Raw genomic sequence first — 19,470 nt, 5'->3', positions numbered from 1 at the left:
GTTTTTGTATCATAAGGAAACGTTACCTGTTCCGGGGGCACTGAGATAGCTTATCAGGTAAAAGTGCTTGCCACACAGGCCTGAGTTCTCTCCCTAAAAACCATGCAAAAGGTAAGGAAAGAACCCACAAAGCTGTCTTGTGACACCTCCTCAAACACATCGTGGCCTACCCCAACCCCCACATTAATGATAAAAAAAATTAATACATTTTTAAAAAGAAACTTGCAAAAGTTTTAATACGGCATTTTGATGTGTGTGCGGGTGGATGTTGTTTTCTGTAGAAGTAGGATACTTTGAACTTTTAGATTAAGAGCTAGGATCCATTTCAAATTATAGCCACCCCTCATAGTTTGGGGAATTGGTTCCGGGGCCTCTGCAGGTAAAATCCATGGATGCTAACGTTATACCCTACATTTGCAACAGCTTGTGCAGAGTCTCACCTGTATCCAATCAGCTCTAGTTTTTCTATAGGACCTAATAGACTATGCGTATCTGCACGTCAGAGTCTCCTTTTGCTTGTTTTTGTTTTGCTTGAGTTGTGTATTTGAAAAGTATACTTTTCTGTTGCTCCTCCTCTGTCTCCATCTGTCTCATTGGCTATAGAGAATAGCATCCTAGACTAGTTGCTTTTTAAAAGACAAGCACACATTGCCCATGGGTCTAGAGACTGAGAAGGCCAAGGTTAAGGTTTGGTTTCTGACCGCCAGAGCTACACAGAGAAACCTTGTCTTGAAAAAAACAAATAAAATAAAACAAACAAATAAAAACAAAAAATGAAAGAGAAGGGTCATAATATCAGTATTAGTCAAAGGATAAATGGCAGACTAGGAGAAAGAGCTGTTCACATTACAAAGAGCTAGACACTGATAAGAAAAGTAACAGCTTAGGGCTGGAGAGATGGCTCAGCGGTTAAGAGCATTGCCTGCTCTTCCAAAGGTCCTGAGTTCAATTCCCAGCAACCACATGGTGGCTCACAACCATCTGTAGTGGAGTCTGGTGCAGGCATACACACAGACATAATATTGTATACATAATAAATAAATAAATAAATAAATAAATAAATAAATGAAAAAATAACAGCTTAACCAGGAAAATGGAGAAGAGAGCCGAGAGTGGGTGGCACACACCTTTAATCCCAGCACTCCAGAGGCAGAGACAGGAGGATCTGTGTGAGTTCGAGGCCAGAGTGGTCTACAAGTGAGATGCAAGCTGTCCAGGACTACGGAAGTTGAGTCCCTGTCTCAAAATTAAAACAAGCCAAAAGTATAAAGAATATAAACAAAGTTAACAGAAAAGGAAGTGAACTTGTAGATCGACAAGGGAGTCTAATTACCTGTAAGGTCAGCAACTAAGGTGGCTTTTTAACCTATCAGTTGACAAAAGCTTTGATTTGGCTATGATATGAGGAAGCCTTGGGCAACAGTTTGGCATGTGTGCCAATATTACAGTCCCAAGATAAGTAGATTATGAAATTCTTTGCTATTATTTTATCCCCGGAAATGTACCTGTAAGTACCCAATTATTCACTTGGAGCGTTTTCATTTTATGAAAACTAAGCGCTAAAGACTCTGTAATCGGGTAGCCAGTTGTGATGTAACTTTGGCAAAGAGACTGAATAACAGCTTCCCAACACTGTTACACAAAGGAAGGGTGAGAATTATGTAAAAAGAAGAGAAAATAATGAGTTTTAGTATTTGGTTATGTATACAGAAGACAATGTAGGGGAAAGAGAGAGAGAGAGAGAGAGAGAGGGAGAGAGAAAGAGAGAGAGAGAAAGAGAGAGAGGGAGGGAGACAGAGGGAGAGAAAGAGAGGGAGGGAGACAGAGGCTCGCTGGGTAAGGCTCTTTCAGTTTTCTAATGTATGTATAGGGTTTTTATTGTTGTTTTGGGTTTTAGAGTTGGCGATTAAACCCAGGGCCCAAAACATGCTAGGGAAATGTTTTACTACTTCCAGACAAAATTTTCTTACATATTTAAATTTTCCTACCCTAAAGAAACTTGAACATAATTGGATTTTTAAGAAAATTTTGGGGACTGATAACAAACACATTTAAGTCTTTCTTTGGGATAAATAGGAGTAGCATTGCCATCTAACACTGGGGAAGGTCAGTATGGTGACAGTGACCTTCTACTGCATACCTGCTGGACTGACAGAACTTTGAAGACTGGTCACAGCAAGGGGGATGAGGATGTGAGATGCTAGATGTCTCATATTTTGTACTGGAAGCCGGAACAGTCACGTTGGGAGCCATTCTGGCAGTTTCTGGAATGTTAACACACTTTAGAAGCGTTTACTCTTGTCTCCTGTTTCCCTCTGGACTTAGGGTAGTTTACAGGTCAGTGTCTCTTGGCCTGGTTTGCAAACTTCCTGGACAGTGATGGAGATTGCAGCACATCCTAGAAAGGAGCATGTGGAGACTCTTGCTGCAGGAACAAGGCAGAATCGCTGGGTCCACAGCTAGGGCTTCTGTAACCAAGTGCCGTAGACGAGAGTCGCAAACAGTAGAGATTGTGTTTTCTCACTGGTCTCAACCAGACGTCTACGATCAAGGTGCTGTCTTGTCGGAGTTCTGAGGTTTCCGTCCCCGTAGGTGTCGTCTTCGTCTTGTCTTCACAAGTCCTTCCGTTGTGCATTCTGTGTGCAGACTTCCTCTTGTCCAGTAACCCCAGTCCTGTGGGACTGAGGCCTTCACTCTTTATTTACCCTAACCACCTCTGCAGAAACCCTGTCTGCGGGGACAACCACACCTGAGGTCCTAGGGGCTAGGGCTTCAATATGGGAGCTTTGGGGTTACTATCAGCAGAATGCAAATACAGTCTAGGACTAGAGATCGGAAACAATTAAAAAGAAAGAAAGAGGAAACAGGGAAAAAAAACCATGGTCTTCCTTACAATAGCATGGTGGCTCTAATGACAAACTCTCTGGCAGTTTAGTTTATTGCATGCTGCATAAAGGGTGCTCAGGCCATTTTCTGTCCGCTCTGGTGCGGGACAAGTTGAACAGTTACTGAGCAGAAATGGGCCCGCTGATTCACAGGGGATGTTGCAGCTCTCTTGCAAATAGGAAGGAAGATGGGCATTTTAAAATATTCTCTGTGTAATAAAGGACACCAATCTATTCTGTTATGTATGCGCCCAACCCACAGTAGGACCAATGGCATTGTCTATATTTTACCAAAAAGAACCAAGACTGAGATTATTTAAAGTGATCTCCTTCTACAGAATAAATTATAATCTGTGGCTGTCTACACCTTTGCTGGTGAAAAAGATCCACTCCTGGGTTCAGAAGTATCTGGAGTTAATCCATTGTGCTAGCATGGTCAAAGTCTCCCTTTTTTCCCCCGATGTACTTTTTATGCTAAACATTACTGAGGTGATGCTGAATGAACTCTGTGCCTTCTGCCCGTTTTGGTGGGTGGGGCAGACATTGCCGACTGAACCCCGTCATCCATCTCCCGTCTCCCTAAGAAAGGCCCTTGTCACTAGGGTGGTGAGTGATGTCTGGTTGGTGTGACACGCACAGGAAAGACGGGAGCAGCTTCTGCATAGAAAACCCTAACATGGGATAACATGGAAGCTGCTCTCTACCACTGACGGGAAGGGGCTAGTGCCACATTCAGACACTGCAGTCTGTGGAGGAGGACCCCACCTCCCTTTTCTTAAAGAACAACTTACAATTCTCCATCTGATTTTACAAAAGCACTTTAAAGATTAAAAACAAAAAAAGCCTGGGATGTATCTCAGCGGTAGAGTGCTTTTTAGCGCGCACAAGGCTCTGGCGCAATCCCTCGCATTGTGAGAGAGATTAAAAGCAACAGCTATATTAAATGTTGAAACCTCTCCTCCCTCCATTCCCTCAGAGCCACAGACGCATGTTCATGCTGTCCTGGTGAGAAATGGCTTGGGCAAACATGAAGTGGCGGCTGGATGTGGCCGATTAGATCTCTCAGACCACACAATCAGTGAGAGCCATGCCATAAAGTATGGTTAATTTTGCCCCAGGTTGGCCGGCTTTGGAGGAGGGTCTTTCTCGGATGTTCTGGCCAGCCATGCCCAACCTTCCCTTAGACTAAGGAGCTCATGTGCCCTAAGATGCTTAAGGCATTTGAACGCCACTGTTTCTGTGTGTCTGTCCCACAGGAGCCTTCTAAAGACAGAGCGCCTGGAAGCTGAGAGTGTAGCTCTCTATTACAACTCCATTTCTAATTACCTTCTGTTGCCCAGACAGCAAAACCTGCTCTCCCACTTCCGCTGAGGGGAGCCTGGTGGTGCACACTGGCTCTTCCCTCCAGGCTCCATGAGTATGCTAGCCGAATTCACAAAAGCAATATTGCAGAAACCAAAAAGAGCGCTATGGCAGCTAAGGGCTTTAGAAGGGGAGATGCCGAATGACTGGCAGGGAGCGCCCCTCAAACTAAAAGGGCTGATTTGTAAAAGGCATCAAGTGTAAATTAATTCGACACTTTTTGAGAAGATAGGTCAGGTCTGGTAGGTTTTCACTCCCTCCTTTATTCCCAGCTCGGATTCTTAAATCCTTTAGTTCTCTCTGCCTTGGTCTATAGTCCAGTTTAGATACAGGTATTTAAAGAAAGTTAATTGTGTCTGCTTTGAGCTGGAGAGTCTGTGGTTTCAAACTGTCAGAAGTCTTGCTGTTGTCTGGTGGCATGGGATTGGGGAAATGGAGAGAGATGGATTTGTGCACGTTAGCTTTACCAAGACACCAAAACCAAGGATTTGGTTTAGCTACTTTGGAAAACTAACCAACCAACCAAACAACAACAACAACAACAACAATAACAAACACCATTCCACGGAAGTTTACAGGGTTTGGGGTCAGAAAAGTCAGAGGGAGGTTGTTATCTGTCACGAGATCCAGCATCCTGTGTCCCCACGCACAGTCCCTGCCCCATCTCCAACAACGACCAGCTAACACCCAGCTTTGTCCCGTTCTCCCCCTCCTCACTGCACCCCACCTTGGATTATTTCAAAGCAGATATGGAAGCTGTATCACGCAGCCCATGGGGCTTTCTTTTTTATTTCTTTTGGGGGGCAGGAAGGGTTACGAGACAAGGTTTCTCTGTGTCATCCTGGCTGTCCTGGAACTCACTCTGTAGACCAGGCTGGCCTTGATCCCTAGTGCTGGGGTGAAAGGCGTGCACCACACCCGGCACCTGCATGTATTTCTATGTGACACATGCCAGAAGCGGTCCCAGCACTGAGAGGCAGAAGAGGACACAGTTTCCCACCCCTAATCTGTTTCCTCTAATGGAGTCTCACTGGAATCATTGTCCACACTCCAGGCAGGCCCAGCACCAGGGGTGGTCGTCCAGCACAAAGGAAACTCACTGGTAGTTTTCAGATGTTTGTCTCATTTGACTTTGTCGTCTGGGCACTATTTTTTTTCTTACTGGTCTTTTGCTTGTTTATTTTGATTCCTATTTTGTGTGTGTGTTTTATGTTTTTCTCTATTTTTTTTTCTAAGAGAGACAAAGAACATAAAGTTGGTTGGATAGCAAGGTAGGGAGGGTCTGAGAGGAATTGGAGAAGGGGAAAAACATGATCAAAATATATTGTATACTTTTTTCCAATTAAAAAAAAAAAGACTGTTACACAGAGAAACTGTGTCTCAAAACACAAAACAAAACAAAATGCCTGTTGACTAACAGGGTTACAGTGTGTAGCGTGTTGCCTGTGGTTCAGTTCAGTTGTCTTCTTGTGGGAGAGTTGAATCAAATGCTGCAAAAGTCCTTCAGTCACCTATCTGTCAGCGTTTCTTTGCCATATGTCACAGGAATCCGGCCTCCACACGTGTGACACGGTATGTGGCATGTGAGTACACACACATAGAGAAGAGTAAATAAATGTCAAACATGAAAAGCCTCCCCAGGTGACTGATGTCCCTCAACAACAGAAAACTGAGACCCCACTCTTCCAGTTCGAAGATGAGAATTACAACCAGGACTCAGATAGTGACCCCCCAGGAGCACACTAGTGATGCCCGCACGTGGAAGCTTAGGCCCAGTTTCACGTTCCTTCTTGCTGTCTCCCTGCTATGCAGGGTTCCCCCGCTCCCCATTCTGAAACGTGCAGTGTGAAAGGGAGGTAGGACCAGACACCCAGGGTGTGGCTCCCGATGCCGCTCACGCCCTGTGGGGACACTCAGAGTGCAGTATCAGGACAGCGAGGGAACAGGAGAGGACCGACAGGTGTGGGCAGGGATGTAAAACTAGCTACAGAGACTCCCAGCATTCTCAGCGCTCACAAACAAGTTCCAATATATGGCTCTGATGTTGCTTTCAGTGGGCCCAGGGGCCCAGGTAGGGGGTCTGATTCTTGGCCAGGATACTAGCTAACATGATCAGCACTAGATGGGCAGCTTTTGTGTGGCACCCACACTGCCAGACACACGGGCTTTTGATTACAGCACCTACCATTCCCACTGTCATCTATTGCAGACATAAATCACTCTAGACTCAATTCTTGGCTCTGTGTTCTGAGACTCTGTCCACTTTGACGGTTTCTCTCTCAGTCCTGAGAGAGGAGAGGCGGGTCTGGGGCAGCAGGATCCCAGCTGATGCCTCCAGGCAGCATTGTTCATCCAGATCCCTCCACCTCATCTCAGGAGACCACTGGAGGATGCGGTCCATCGAAATGAGGAAGTGAATTGAGGGAAAGGGCAGAGAGCCTCCCAGACAGATGCGGATGCAGGACCTCAAGGGACACAGTTGCACTCCCCGGAGTCGGTGCAGAAGACCCCAAGTCATAGTGCAGTCTTGCTCAAAGTCATGGCCACCAAGCAACTGGCTGTCCTGATGTGTGGGTGCAAAATATTCAGGCATGTCTGGTGTACAACACACCCTGCTTCTCAGAGTACCTGAGGGTGCCGATGGTCCTTCAAACAATTGTTTCAGGTCTCAGTGGTGACTAAGAAAACCCAAGGTAGTTTTTGTCCTTTGACCAGATTTTTTCCTAGCAGCACCTAGCTCACAGCACACACACCCTGGGGGTCTGAGGAGAAGCCAGAATACCAGAGGACTCAAACCTGGCAGCGCTTGCTTGTTCAGCTATTCAGCCAGGACTCCTCGCGGTCACCCTCCCCTGCCTAGTGTGCTGTTCCCTGTGCTCCCTAGGCCCCGGGCTTGGCTTAGTAACTCACTCTCCCAGGCACACACATTTGATGCTCTCTCTGTGCTTATAGTTCACAGTAAAAGCATTTTAGAGTCGAACTTTACTCTTGGGAGATAATTCTAAACTTACTGCTGAACGCGGAGGGGAACGTGCCCTAAATTATCTGGATAATCTCGTGTCACTGGCTGAAGTCTTAGCCCACAGAAAGTAAACACTGGGTTTGTGAACCTTGGCTGCCTGCCAACCTTGACTTACTGAACAAATTAACCTTCAAGAACAAGTGTGATGTGGGTGCCCACTGGGGCCTACCTAAACACAAAATACACTTTTGGTATTTTGGTGGATCGTTCAAGGTACAAAACAAAGCACAAAACGGTTGGGTTTTGTGCCCACATTTTCCACCTTCCCTTTCCTTCTTGGCTTTTTCTTTCCCTGCAGCCAAGTCTGTGAGTCAGTCCACGCTGCTGGCTGTTTTGCTGGGTCAACACATTACAAGGAAACGGCCCCTCCATGGTCACCACAGGTTTTCCTGCTGTTGTTTCTTGCAGAAGGGATGGAGGGAGTCCTTTATAGGTTGGGAGTGAGCCAGGTGTGCTGACTCATCCCTTTAATTCCAGTTCTTGGAAGGCAGAGGTAGGAGGATTTCTGTGAGTTCAAGGCCAGCTCGGTGTGCTTAGCAAGTCCCAGGACAGCCAGGGCTACTTGGTACATACAGAAACTCTGTCTCAAAAGAAAGGAAAAAAGAAAGAAAGGAAGGAAGGAAGAAAGGAAGGAAGGAAGGAAGGAAGGAAAAAGAAAAGAAAAGAAAAGAAAAGAAAAGAAAAGAAAAGAAAAAGAAAAAGAAAACCCAGAGTAGAACTAACTATTCTGGCAGGAAGCAGGAGCCAGTGAGAGGGAAGAGGACAAGGGGCAAATCCCAAGAGCCCCGTGCTTCTGCTCAGCATGTGACACAACTGGAAAAACTTCAGAGTGACTTTTGCTCTCTTGAAGAGCTGCACCCCCTCCCCCAACACATGCACCAGCATCCAGAACATTTGGGTAGCAGATTAAAATGAAGCCACCTTCACTTCAGGTGATTCTAATCTTTTTTTTTTTTTTTTTTAATTATCGCCAGGGTAAAACGTTGAGTTCATAGTCCACCTCCAAATTGAAAGTAGAAGCAGGACAGACAGAATTGGAAGTAGGAGGAGAGACTTCATTAGTTTGTTCAACAAATATTTAGTGACTGGCCACTGAGGTACTTGGCGGCAATTGAGCTACATAGCAAAGCAAAGTTCCTCTCTAATGGGCCATTCTCCCTGGGGGAGGGGAGAGAAAGGAAAGAGGAAATGTGTGTACAGATGTGTACAGACATATGTAAAACGCAACGAGTGTCACATGTGGTATGTACCGTGAAGCAAGCCTGGAGAAGCTGTACAGGAGCTGAGGGTGGTTATTGCACAGCTGGGTCAGGACAGATCAAGTGGTGTCTGCAGGAAGTGAGGGATGTCCCTTCTGGTGCGGAATCATGTTCAAGGTTAGCCTGCGCTATGTGATGAGATCTCTTCTTGACAAGGTAAAAAGGGGAAATACATTATATGTGCTGGTGGTCTGCATGTTTGATTAAACCTCACAGCTCTTCCTATGATGCACAGAGAAAAGGGAAGTGTTGGTGTTCCGAGGGGTAAGGGTCTTGTTTTGTGAGGTCAGGAGGTGACCTTCCAGGCACCTGGACAGCCCAAGTCAAGGGTAGGTGTTTCTACCAGTTTGAACTACCACTAAGTTCCTGAAAAAACAACTTATGTAACTATGACCTGAGGTCCACATCCGAGGTCCCTGTCATGGCTTAACAACATGGACTCCCGTCAGACAAAGGAAATGCATTGCCTGGAATCACCTCCTGGGGAGCAAGGGGACCGAGCTGTATGCTACAGTTTTCATGTGGCTTGTGGAGCAGCTCCTGGAAGGGTGAAGGACCGTGGTAGAGCTGGGGTGAATCCCAGCTCTGCTGGAGGTTTCCTCCTGAGGCCCCTTTCACATCCTGAGGGTGGGGACCCTGTGCCTGAAGTGGGTGACTGGGAAGGACACGGCAAGGTGTCATCATATTCATGACACCAATCACCCATCTGACTAGAGACATCCTTAGGGCCAAACCTCACAAGAGGTCCACAGTGGTCACTTTGAGGTTGATTGGGAGTAACTTGTACACCTTTTTGCTGCCTCTCTGGGAATTCTCCACAGATTAGCCACAGAGAATTGAGCAATTCTCCATGAGTATTCTGAGTGGCTCTCTAGAGCACACACACGGGCCACCCCCTCTGTCCCTAACTCTCCACACTACAACAAGCTCAGGAGTTAGCATTGGCAAGAGAATGCAAGGTCCCTGTTCTTTCACAGGTCTCCCTATCTGTCACTCTGCCAGGGTGGAGTTATATTTACACCTTAAACCTTGACATTTTTCATGATTTGGGGGTTTTTCTTTGAGAGTCAGCTGTGAGTAAAGTCCCCCTACTGTCTCTGAGACTCGGATAGAGAATGGCATGGAGAGGTGATGAGCCACCGCTGGAGCAGACCCACTCAGGACAGTGACTTGGCGCAGAGTCCTTCCTGGGCTTCTTTTCGTTTCAGGGTTTTCTCTGCTCTTGCCCCCACAGCACACCAGAAGTATCGCAGGGTCAATGCTCAACAAAGAGGGGCGGGGATGGGTGAGTCCACATGCCTCAGAGGCCACCTTATAAGCATCTTGTAATACAGGCTGGGTGTAGCTTGGTTGGTAGAGCACTTACCTAGTGGGTATGAAGCCCCGAGCCGGTAATCCAGCGCTGCCTAAAACTGAGTGTGGTAAACCAGGTGGTGGTAGCGCACGCCTTTAATCCCAGCACTCAGGAAACAGAGGCAGGAGTTTGAGGCTAGCCTGGTCTACATGAGCTAGTTCCAGGACAGGCTACAAAACTACAGAGAAGGGCTGGAGAGATGGCTCAGAGGTTAAGAGCATTGCCTGCTCTTCCAAAGGTCCTGAGTTCAATTCCCAGCAACCACATGGTGGCTCACAACCATCTGTAATGAGGTCTGGTGCCCTTTTCTGGTGTGCGGGCATACACACATATACAGATTGTATACATATATTGTATACATAATAAATAAATATTAAAAAAAAACTACAGAGAAACCCTGTCTCGAAAAACTAAACTGAAACAAAACAAAACAAACAAACAAAAAACCCAAGTGTGGTGGCCCATGCCTGTAACCTAGCACCCCAGAGGTAGAGTCAGGAACGGAAATTCAAGGTCATCTTTGAGTGCATAGCTAGTTCAAAGCCAGCTTGAGCTACACAGCTCTGTCTTCAGTCAGTCTTATAAAGTACCAACCCAGAAAAACACTCATGGCAGACTGCAGCTCAGTGAAGAGCTCTAAGCCTGTGTGACCACCAGGGGGACTGACGGGTCAGCGTCCCAGGAATTTCAGTAGAGGGAGCCCCCACTCCGTTGCCCAAAGGGATAGCCCTCCATCCCCAGTTAATCTGCAACCCTTGGGTGAAAGTGAAAGCCAGACAGTTGCTTAAGAAAGCCTCCTCCAAAAGATGGCCTCTGAACAGAGAGCTGGGCGTAGGGAAGAACTCGGCTGTATAGGGCTGGGTCCAGGGTCCGCAGAGGAGCTGAGGAGGCCCTGCCATGTGACAGTCTTGGGCATGTGAAAGAAAAAGAAGCTGCCAGGGCTGGTACACAGGGAGGGAGTGGCGGTGGCAGGGGTGGGGGGGGGGTAAAGAGGGGCGGGGGGGGCGCCCCCTGAGTGTGAGAGACCCTCTTCCTCAGCCCTCCAGCTCACCACCTCACTGCTTCTTGACATGACCCTCACTCACACGGGCTCAGCTCTCAAACTGATTTCCTCAGTCTGATAAGTATCTATGCAAATAATGCAATTAAATAAGCAAATCAGACAAAGCCTGGCATGGTAGTACATGCCTATAATCACAGCACTGCAGAGGTGAAAGCAGGAAGATTAGCTCAACACTAGCCTGGGGTACCTGAAACCCTGCTTCAAGAAAACCTAAGCAATTTAACCAACAATTGCGTGACCATGAGCTACAGTGAAGGGACAAACATAAATGAGGAACCAGCTTTAATACATCTTAATATTGGCTTTAAATATGGAAGCCTGGCTTCTACCCCCACAGCTCAGCTGTGGTGCAGAGGTGTCTCAGAGGCGCTGGGGCGGAGGTGACCCTAACATCCTGAGACAGCGGATTTCTAAAAAGTAGCATTCAGACAGTAGGGGGACTTTACTCATGGCTGACTCTCAAAGGTCCACCTTAAAGGAAAACCCCCAAATCATGAAAAATGTCAAGGTTTAAGGTGTAAATATAACCCCACCCTGGCAGAGTGACAGATAGGGAGACCTGTGAAAGAACAGGGACCTTGCATTCTCTTGCCGAAAAGGGTGCAGGATCCTGAGGCCCAGTGAGCATCTCCCCAGTCCTTCAACAGTGAGAACAGTCAGCTCACCACAGATCACCACCTAGGGTTGCGGTGGGTGACTCCACCCGACTGCTACTTCTCCTTCTGACTGTGTATGTGACATAGGTTCAGTCTCTTACAGGTGCAGAGAGACAAAGAGTTTAGACATCTTTTTTTTTTTAAAACAAAACAAAACAAAACAAAACAAAACAAACAAACAAAAACACCCTCAGGTCAAAGTCATAGAAACAGCCTTACAACTTGGGTGGTTGCCAGGGGCTGGGGGAAGGCATAGGCAAACTGTTTGATGGGAGTCCAATGTCAGTTTTGCAAGGTGAGGAAGTCCTGGGGACAGTTGCTCAACTATATGTGTGCACGCGTGTGCATGCATGCTTGTGCACACGCACACATAAGGTACCCTGTAGAATGAGCGGCAGGGCTGTGTCCCGCCACCCGGCTAGCTTTACACCCGAAATAATTACATGGAAACTATTCATTTAAACACTGCCTGGCCCATTAGTTTCAACCTCTTATTGGTTGATTTTCATATCTTGCTTAACCCATATTTAATAATCTATGTAGCACCACGAGGGGTGGCTTATCAGGAGAGATCTTAACCTGCGTCCATCTCGGAGAGAAGCATGGCAACTGCCTATGGCGACTGCCTGAAGCATCTGCCTCACTGCCTTCTACCCAGCATTCTGTTCTGTTTACTCTGCCTACCTACCTAATTTTCTGTCCTATTAAAGGGCCGAGGCAGTTTCTTTATTAACCAATAAAATTAACACATAGACACTCCTCCATCAGTACCCAACGTACCCATGAAAGCCAGAAGAAGGTCCCCTGTTACAGGTGGTTGTGAGCCACCCAAAGTGGGTTCTGGGAATTGAACCTGGGTCCTTTGAAAGAGCAGCTACCAATCACTCTTACCACTGAGATCTCCAGCCCCTGAGCTATGCAGTTTAAAATGTTAACAAGTGTGCACTTTACCTATTTTTACAAACAAGATGTTCTTTTACAGACAAGAGTTTGGGACAGCAGCACTAACTGCTGTTGTTTGGTACAGCTGTGACAGATGTTGCTGTTGGTCCAGTTCTGCAGTCTAAAACTCCGATGCTCCCAGGGTCCATAGGACCCGCACCTCTAAGGCACCTGCAGGCACAAAGACCCCGATGATTTTCTCTAATCTCCAAGCCCCTGCAGTGCCCTGTGGGTAGCTGATAGATGGACTCGTGGCTGTGCTGACAGTCTAGGGCTCCACTCTAGGGCTTTTCCTAGGCTGACCCGAGCAGTTGAGGTTCATCTTCAGGCCTGAAGAGGATATCTTGAACATTATCTCAATGATCACCTTTCTCGCTCCTTGTTGCACCAGTTTGGCCTCATTTTCCAACATGGCAATTGGACCATCTATACTAAGCTGAGAGGAGTTGTGCTTGTAAAATCATACATGTCTTAGGCAGCTCTGAGGAAAAAAAAAATGTTCATTTAAACTTGAACTCCAGGGCTGGAGAGATGACTCAGCAGTTGGGAACGCTGGCCACTCTTCCAGAGGACCCAGGTTCAGTTCCTAGAACACACAGGCAGCTCCAATCCAGATGCTCATACAGATATACATGCAAGCAAAAGCACACCAATGCACATCAAAACCAAACTAAACCCCTGAACTCTAGACCACAAGTCCCTCCTTTTCTGACTTTTAAGTCAGCATTTCCTGACCAAAAGAGCGCAGAAAAAAACTGTGATGTTCAGAAGCTCCAAACCCAACTTGCTGCGGTCTGGGAGCAGCTGAATGGATACAAAAAAATGCTCATGCCTTAGACTAATTTGGAGGACATCCCTGAATTTGAGGGTGACATTTATTGTAAAAATTCTTTCTACAAAGTTGTAGACTTTGAGTCTCTATGCTGATTTGAACTTGGGATGTCTGACTTAATACAAGTTATTTATTCTTTCCTGTTATTTTATTTTCTTGCAGGAATCACAAAGACAATGGCAAGCGGGCTCAGGACAGAAACCCCATCTTGTCTGTCAGTCGGGATTCTCTGGGGGTAAGCAGGCATATTTGTGGTCACTGTCCTTTAGTTTCTACGGTGTTTGACTTCCTAACATTATTCTGTGAGCTAGGTTAAAGTTCTTCCCCACTCTTGCTCCTGTTATTAATTTACAAGTCTTTCCAAGGTCAAGATCACCTTTGGCCAGGCCCAGACAGGTCTGCAGAAAAAACCATTTCCCTGGAAGTACAGACATAAGCCTGAAGCATGGAAGAGATCAACTTATAGCATTCACCTCCCCTCACCCTGGAAACGGGATGGGTGTTGGGGGAGGGAGGACCAAAAAGTGGAGAGAGCCAGCCCTCAGTGTCTTTGCAATGACCACATCTCTGGCATAGCATTCAGACCCAACAGGATTTACCACTGCCCAATTCCTTATTCCCTAGGGAGCAAGCACAAGTTTCCAGGTAATTGAAGGGTGGTGTCACAGGGTAGGGGCAGGGCTTGGATTTAGAATAAGAATGCTTCAAATTACCAGGGGTAGCTGGTTCTTCCACCACTCTGAGGCCAAGCTAATCAACTTAAGAGAAGTTACCTAATATCTTAGAGTCTCAGTTTGTTCCTCCTTTAAAGGAAGACCAGATAGTGTTCTTTCTAATGTGTGCATTCTGTGGTGATGGTCTTGCTAACTGGAAGAATGCCATTTCCCAAGACAAGATTGCACTTGTGTTAGATCCACATCTATCACCATGCACAAAACTCAAGTCCAAATGGATCGAAGACCTCAACAGAAAACCAACCACACTGAACCTCACAGAAGAGAAAGTGGGAAGTAGCCTTGAACGCATTGGCACAGGAGACCACTTCCTAAATATAACCCCAGCAGCACAGACACTGAGAGCAACGATTAATAAATGGGACCTCCTGAAACTGAGAACAAGGAGCATGGTCAACAAAATGGTAACCTACAGAATGGGAAAAATATCTTCACTAACCCCACATCTGACAGAGGGCTGATCTCTAAATTATACAAAGACTCAAGAAACTAGATATCAAAAGACCAAATAATCTAATAAAAAATGGGTACAGATCTAAACAGAGAATTCTCAACAGAGGAAGCTCAAATGGCCGAAAGATACTTAAGGAAATGTTCAACATCCTTATTCATCAGAGAAATGCAAATCAAAACAACTCTGAGATACCATCTTACACCTGTCAGAATGGCCAAGATCAAAAACTCTGTTGACAACTTACGCTGGAGAGGATGTGGAGTAAGGGGAACACTCCTCCATTGCTGGTGGGATGCAAACTTGTACAGCCACTTTGGAAATCAGTATGGCAGTTTCTCAGAAAATTGGGACTCAACCTACTTCAGAACACAGCAATACCACTCTTGGGCATGTACCCCAAAGAGGCACAATCACACCACAAGGACATCTCCTCAGCTGTGTTCATAGCAGCATTGTTTGTCAAAGCCGGAACCTGGAAACAACCCAGATGCCCCTCAACTGAAGATGGACAAGGAAAATGTGGTCCATTTACACAATGGAGTACTACTCAGCGGAAACAAGGGCATCTTGAAATTTGCAAGCAAATGGACAAAACTAGAAAAAGAAAACATCCTGAAGGAGGTGACTCAGAAAGACAAATATAATATACTCACTCATAAGTAGACAATAGACAAAACAAAGGACAACCTGCCTACAGGCCACAATCCCAGAGAACCTAAGTAACAAAGAGGACCCTAAGAGAGACATACATGGATCTGCCTAGGAAGGGGGAAAAAAGCCAAGAACTCCTGAGTAAATTGGGAGCATGGAGGGCAGGGGGAGGAGGGAAGGAGAGTGGGGAAAAATGTACAGCACATGTCTATCAAAACAATTAAAATGAGGGAAAAAAGATTGCACTCGTGTTGAAATTTTTTAAGGAGGAGGTACTATAGGAACAAACAGACTGTACTGCCATGGTGCCCATTTGGGTAAACTCAGGGACCCTTCAGGCGCTCTCAGGCATGAGAGCTATCAGGACTCCAGGGTAGTGAGCTAAGAGCCAGCTTCCTTTTCAAAAGAGCAGAGGTGAGTGTGTGAGGCTTCAAAAAACTTCCTTTCTCTTCCTCTCCACCCCAGTGGAAACACAGGGCTGCAAATTCCTTCAAGGCAGCCAAAGACTTGTGTGATGAGTTGGAACTGGGCCCGGGCTGAGTACCGGAATGAGGGCTCTTAGGGAAGGACGCGCACACGGAAGGTGACAGCCGCCCTGCAGCAGGGACGCAAAGCCTGATGCCTTCCAGGACTGGCTACAATTGGAGTTTTTACTTTGATGTTTGATGAGTTCTCTTATTTTTATCTATTATTGCAAGTGAAGGCCAACAGCACTGAACTAGACCCTGTAGTTATTTTTAATTCTGAGTCTTACAGCGGGGCGGGGACATAGCAGAACACGCTCCCACACTGGTTTATGATCAGATCTCTATGAAGAGACCCTATAGATAATGCATGGGCTTCTCAGCACTCCATGGTCCTGAGAACTAGACAGTAGCTGTGCACAGAAGCCTACTCCTAGCACTGAAACCAGGACCCACTCTGGAAGGCAGTAATGGCTGGAGGGTAAAGAACCTACGCTGGGGCCGGGCGGTGGTGGCGTACGCCTTTAATCCCAGGCAGAGGCAGGCGGATCTCTGAGTTCGAGGCCAGCCTGGTCTACAAGAGCTAGTTCCAGGACAGGCTTTAGAAACTACAGGGAAACCCTGTCTCGAAAAACAAAACAAAACAAAACAAAACAAAACAAAACAAAAAAACCTATGCTGGGAGGTCACACTGTCATATTCACAGTTCAACTGGCCATGGAAGCGCTACTTCCTAATGGGGCTTCAGCATTCTCCTGGTGTTCAAATCTGGAAAGCTGACAGAAGTATTTTCTCTGAAGACGACAACAGGGACAAATGGACTTCCCAGCTTAGGGGATACCATCCTGTAAAGGAAATGCGGATTTTGGCTATGTGCTGATGGCCACCAGGGAGACTGCTGTTCGGAGTGAACAGGACACACCCACTCATGCAGGTGGAAAACCTAATGGGAATATGAGCCCAAGCCACAAACTGGACAAATGAAGTTCACTTGCGTCTTATTGAACCATTCCCAATGACCAGGAAGTGCAGCCTTTGAGAATTACTTAATGCAGAAGCGGGATTAGGGAAACTCTCCTTGGATTGGAGACTGCTGACCAGCAGGATTTGGAACACTGCAGACAGAGCATGTCCATTCTTGCAGGCCTCGGTCACAAAGCACCTATTTATCTCTTTACAGAGGATTATATGTACAATGATGTGTGCCCAGTCACCATTAACCCATACTTGACTACAAAAGCGATGTATATTTCTGTGGTCCCACCTGTCTTTCCAAAAGGGTCTGTTCCAACGGCTCCCACCCCATGCAGCCATGATTCACGGACCCTCTGGGACTCTGACCTCACCTTTGTATCTGTGTCACACACACACACACACACACACACACACACACACACAGCTTTCGAGAGGCAGCATCTTCTGACCCACAGTGATGCTCTGATCTGACAGCTTCTGAAGCCTTCCCTGGAAGAATCACTGGCTTCCTGACCCATCTGCCAGGTTAGACTGATCTTGGCACAAGCTAAGCTTTTGTATTTTGGATGAGGATCCCCATTGTTTCCTCTGCTATGACACTGCCTTTTCAAAGAGCTCACTGATCTGACCTGTGGAGCCACTTCTTGTCAAATCCTACCCCTTCCCAAGCCAGGACCTCCTGACCTGGGCTGTGCCCTGGCAGTGCTGACTAGCTCCAGGCCTCTCCCTTCAGGTGGCTGTCATCCTTTACAGACGTAGGCACCTTTGCCAGATGCCTCAGCTGGGCTGACCCTAAGTATGCAGGGAACATTTATGGACTTGTTACTGGACTTGTTACACTCTTTCGTTTCCTCTGGGCTAAGACAAATGACAATAGTTCCTAGGTTTTCTCTGACAAGAAACAAAATATCCCTTGTCCAAAGGACAACAACAAAGTCTTCCTAGTCAACAGCAGGTGGGATAACAAGAACACAGGCTTTGACAGTTGGTACAAGCCCTCACTGTTATCATGTGGCCTCAGGCTGCTCACCTGTGAGCCAAGCTGAACAATAGAGATAGGTAAGTTACCCATCAGGCTGACACGGACTAGAATGTCTGCACTAGGTCTGGTGAGAGCCAAGCTGAACAGTAGAGATAGGTAAGTTACACATCAGGCTGACGCGGACTAGAATGTCTGCACTAGGTCTGGCAGAAGGGAGGACAGATAAACATCCTCACCCTCTCAGGCCACATGCTGACCCTCCTGCCTGTGTGAATTCTGCTGAGTGGGACATATGTCTCCTGGCATGAAGTAACCAGCACATCCACCTGGCACTACAGTCTTTTATTCTTACTGCCCTGGGTGATGCCTGGTGAGGAATCTATAGAATGAACAAATGAGTGAATGCACCTTTGCTATGGATTTAAACAATGTTTCATATTCAGACCCTACACTGCTGAACATTATTTTACTTTTATTTCTGTTACTACCCAGACCAAAAGCAACACGGAAGAGGAAAGGGGTTCATTTGCCTTACAACTCCAGGCTACAGTCCATTACTATGAGGGAAGTCAAGAGCAGAAGCTAAAGCATTTGGACCCATAACCAATCTCTTTTAGCTTTAGGTTTTATTGAATTAGTACTATGTATGGACTATTTATACACATACATAGAGATGCACACACACACACACACGTCTGTATATGTATAGAGATGCACACACACACGTCTGTATATGTATAGAGATGCACACACACACACGTCTGTACATGTATAGAGATGCACACACACACGTCTGTACATGTATAGAGATGCACAGAGATGCTGAGAAGTTAGTAAGAGCACTGGAGTTGGGCTTGCCTAGCGTGCATGGAGCTTTGGGTTCCATCCCCAGTGTTGCAAACAAGAATAAATTAAAGATAATGGATGGATAGCAAACACATCCATATTGATGGATCTCAATAAATGTCCCTTGTTTTAAATATATTGCATTTATCTAAAGATTATACACACACATACTGTCTTTGGTTTTTAGATAAAGCTCAGTAACATTCCAGAGCTCCAGTCTCATCCCATTAACCAAGACCGCAGCCTAGCACTGGGCCTGCTTAGTTGGTGGGACAGAGATGTCACCACCTCAGGTAAAGCTAATGGCACATTATACAGCATTAGAGCCGTGAAGGAAGTGGCCACTGGAAAGGGGGCTCCTGACCTGCTGTGGGCCAGGACTGAAGCAGGGAAGGCTGGCCTAAGGCAAGGCAGACGCAAGAATGGGGGTGAAGCTTCCTACTGCCCCACTTGGTGAACTCTGGAAGGGGAGTGTGAAGGCTTGCCCATCCCACAGAGGATTCTCTGTTCAGCCGTCTGGGCATCCCTTACCAACACAGTGGACATTCTATAACTGTCTTCCCGTATCACTCCATTTTCTCCAGTGACACTTTTGGGGTAACTGGGGCTACTGGTCTTGAGGCACAGGACGTTAGCTACTAGAGACCAACTACTTACCACCAACCCACAGTGTTTCCACAGCAATGCAAGAACATAAAGTTTGTCAGCTGTTTCTGATCTGAGAGTCAACCCAGCTGAAAGAGGAAGGAAGTAGAATATGGGCATGGTTAAATTTAGTACAGACTTTATTCAGGAGTTAGCAGGGCCTAATTTAGATGACATGGAGAATAGTAAATATGAATAAGTAACTTGCCAATTGGTACACACCTTTAGTCCCAGATCCCATGAGGCAGAGGCAGGTGGGTCTCTGTGAGTTCAATGCTGCCTGGTCTACAGAGTGAGTTTCAGGACAGCCAAGGCTACACAGAGAAACCCTGACTCAAAAAAAA

At 46.5% G+C, this 19,470-nt stretch overlaps 1 protein-coding gene across 9 annotated transcripts in view; it reads left to right on the top strand.

The window, feature by feature from the left end:
- Dusp10 (dual specificity phosphatase 10) overlaps positions 1–19,470 on the top strand; it is a 550,627-nt gene that overhangs the window by 416,767 nt on the left and 114,390 nt on the right. The gene's annotated exons all lie outside the window — the stretch shown is intronic.

This window comes from Arvicola amphibius, chromosome 12 (assembly GCF_903992535.2).
Source record: "Arvicola amphibius chromosome 12, mArvAmp1.2, whole genome shotgun sequence".
Classification (NCBI taxonomy): domain Eukaryota; kingdom Metazoa; phylum Chordata; class Mammalia; order Rodentia; family Cricetidae; genus Arvicola; species Arvicola amphibius.
This window is presented reverse-complemented; position numbering and strand designations above follow the sequence as displayed.